The 3,648-nt window shown below is 41.9% G+C and overlaps 1 protein-coding gene across 1 annotated transcript in view; it reads right to left on the bottom strand.

Moving 5' to 3' along the window:
- Positions 1-3,648, bottom strand: part of ADAM9 (ADAM metallopeptidase domain 9) — a 233,057-nt gene that overhangs the window by 67,917 nt on the left and 161,492 nt on the right. The gene's annotated exons all lie outside the window — the stretch shown is intronic.

The raw sequence follows: 3,648 nt of genomic DNA, 5'->3' as shown, positions 1-3,648 counted from the left end.
TGTATCCAAGAACATATATAGGGTTGGCAGACAATGGTCCTATAAGTTTATGTGAATGATCAGAATTCCCAGGTGTATAGTAGAGCTGACAATGGTCAAGGTTGTGGTCACTGCTTGGTCACAGCCAGCTACCCAGAGGGACCGAGTAGTTGAACCTGCGGGCTCAGGACCATAGTCACAGGAAGACATCAAGCTCAACTGGCATAACATACTATACAAAACATTGTTCCACCACCTCCTTTGACGGGTAGCTACTGGCATCTTAAAAGCTACCAAGCAGCCATCTAGATGCAACAATGGGTCTCTCCTCATCCAGAGCAAAGAGGAATGAAGAAAACCAAAATTCATGGAAACAAATAGTCCTAGTGACTGGTACACCATCTGACCTGCAGCCTATGTGACTATGAGACAAGAAGAACTAGATGGTGCACTGCTACCACTGTCAACCACTCAGAGGGGAATCTATGGAGGAGATCCCAGATAGAGAGGGAGAACAATGTGGAACAAAACTCAAAATCATCTGGGAAAAAAAAATGCGGGGGGGGACCAGGTTTGCTGGTCTGATAGAGCCTGGTGGAACCACTGAGACTATGGCCCGTAGCTGCCCTTCAGGTCTGGAATTGAACCCATACCTGTGGTTTCCAACCAAACAAAAGACAAGCATATGAGTTGAACATTTACCTGAGGTAGATACTCTCCTTGGAGAGAACAACCATGGGAGAAAGAAGGGCTGCTTGTGAACAGGGAGACAGCTCTGGGGCAGGAGTGCATGGAAGGATGGACACAGGGAAGAGGTAACTATGGGGATGCAGTGGGAGGGGAGCTGATAAATTGTGGTAAACTGTGGTCAATGTCATGAGACAGAGTATATGTGAACCACTGTATGTAAAGTGTATTTGCGCTGTAAACCTTCACCCAAATCACAATTTAAAAAACAAAAAAAACTACTGGAATAGAGAGGTTCAGAAAAGTGGCAGGATACAAGGTAAACATACAAGAATCAGTTGGACTCCTCTACATGAACAAAGAGTCCTCTGATAAAGAAATAAGGGAAACAATACCATTTACTATAGCTACTAAAAAGATAAAATATCTAGGAATAAACCTCACCAGACACAAATAACCTATACAAAGAAAACTATAAAACACTGCTACAAGAGACAACAAGGACACTACATAAATGGAAGAATCTACCTCGTTAATGGATAGGTAGACTGTTGTTGTTGTTGTTGTTGTTATGTGCCGTCTAGTCGGACCCGACTCATAGTGACCCCTCCTTGAGTTTCCAAGGCAGATCACTACGGAAGTAGATTGCCCAATCTTCCTTCCAAGGAGTGGCTGGTGGGTTTGAACCTCCAGCGTTCTGGTTAGCAGACAAGTGCTTTAGGCACTATGCTACCAGAGCTCCCAGTTGGTGCTTTTGAGTTGTGGTGTTGGCAAAGAATGCTAAAAGTACCATGGTCTGCTGAAAGGACTAACAAATCTGTCCTGGAGGAAGTGCAGCCAGAATGCTCCTTGGAAGCAAGAATGGCGAGACTTCATGTCACCTACTTTAGTCATGTTATCAGAGGGATCCAAACCCTGAAGGAGGGTATCATGCTTGGTAAAGTGGAGGGTCAACAAAGAAGGGGAAGGCCCTCAATGAGATGGACAGACACAGTGGCTACAATGATGGGCGGAGGTATAGCAAGGATTGTGAGGCCGGCACAAGACCAGGCAGCGCTTCCTTCTGCTGCACATGGGTTGCTATGAGAGAGAGAGAGAGAGACAGAGAGAGAGAGAGATTTATTTCAAGGAAATGGCTCACATAAATGTGGAGGCTAGAGGCTAGCAAGTCCCAAATCCCCGGGTAGGGCATGAGGCTAAAGGCTTCTCTTGACTCACACAGTAGCAGGGGTTGATGAACCCAAAATTGGCAGGTGAGGCAGCAGGCCATGGCTCATGTCCCAAAAAGAAGAGGTCAGAGGGTGACAACTCAGATGCAGAATCAAGATCAAGAGCAAGTGTGCTTTGCCAGCACATCCATATGTATTGGAATGCAGGCCACACCCACAAGGAAATTCTTCTTTCAACTGACTGGCTGCTCACATCAGATCAAAAAGTGGAAGATGATTACATACTACCTCCCAAATTACTGAGAATCATGGCCTAGTCAAAATGACACATAATCTTAACCATTACACTATTTGTCTTTGTCATTCCCAGCACAGTAAAACCATGATTGCCCAATTCAAAATGGCCAATACCAGTCCACTGCAGCACACTAACACCAAGGTTATCAATTTTCAAGCATTTCATTTCATTTTTCATGACTCCCAATTTTCCTGGATTCATGCTCTATACATTCCACATTACAATTATTAATGGATGTTCACAGAAGTTTATTCACATTTTGAGTTGTGCCAAATCAGCAAATGAAGGTCCTGAAAGCTTTACACCATCCATGTTATGAAGGCGAACTCTATTTTGAGGAAGCAGCTCTTCTGCAGTCATATTCTGAGGGCCTTCCAACCTGAAGGCCTTATATTCCAACAGTATATCAAATAATAGTTCTCTACTATCCTTAAGGTTTTCACTGGTCAATTTTTTTAGAAATAGATCACCACATCCTCCTTCTTAGTCTGTCTTAGTCCAGAAACTCTGAAACCTGTCCACATGGGTGATCCTGCTGGTATTTAAAATACCAGTGGCATAGCTTCCTAGCATCACAGCAACCCATAAACCACCATAGTACAACAAACTGACATATGAGTGGTGGGAAATGAAAATATAACATATCAAACTTTATGAAAAAGAAGTACAAAACATTAGGAACGTTCATAAGAGGGGTATTTGACCTTAACAAGGAAGTTGACAAAGGCTTCCTTAAAGCAGTTGTTATTTGAACTGAGATCTGGAAGATGAATGGGAATTAACTAGGTGAATAGGAGTGAGAGGAGCATGCTGGGTAGAAGGAATAGCATGTGCAGAGGCTTCATGGCAGAAGGCCACACACAAGCCAGTCTAGCTGAAACAACTCATAGGATTGGCAAATAAAGTCTAAGAAGTAAATAAAACCATATTTGGATAGAATATATAATGAAGAGAAGGACAGACTAGGCCCGAGCCTTAAAAAACTCTAGTATTTAATGGATAGATAGAGAAAACTGAGCCTCAAAAAAAAGAACATCAAAGAAGCATCCAAAACACAGAAGAAAGTTCTACATATAGCCTAAGGAAGAGGTGTTTCAAGAAAGAAACCAATACTCTTAAATGCTACTAAAAGGCCAAGCAACATGAAGATCTAAAAATATCTGTTGGATATAGTAACAGGGAGGTCACTATTGCTATTACTTCTTAGCAAACATCGTTTCTCTACAGGTGCTTTAGCATAACTTGTGAGAGGTGGAATAAGAGGTGGAGGGGGTAGAGGAAATTCACAGTTTTATAGGATAAATCCAATTATGTAAAATGTCAGTGTGTGTACACATTCTGCACACACAAAAGATGGAATAAATATACCAAATAATAAATGAATTGAGATTATGATGACTTTTTTCTCATTTAAAATTTTTTAATCTTACTACTTTTTTAGAATAAACAAATACTACTTAAAACTAAAACCAAATTCATTGCCGTCGAGTCAGTCCCAACTCATAGCGACCCCTC

The sequence above is a fragment of the Orycteropus afer genome, unplaced genomic scaffold (assembly GCF_000298275.1).
Source record: "Orycteropus afer afer isolate SDZICR_OR568_19922 unplaced genomic scaffold, OryAfe1.0 scaffold00024, whole genome shotgun sequence".
Lineage (NCBI taxonomy): Eukaryota > Metazoa > Chordata > Mammalia > Tubulidentata > Orycteropodidae > Orycteropus > Orycteropus afer.
The sequence above is the reverse complement of the archived record's forward strand: the minus strand, read 5'-3'. Positions and strand labels throughout refer to the sequence as shown.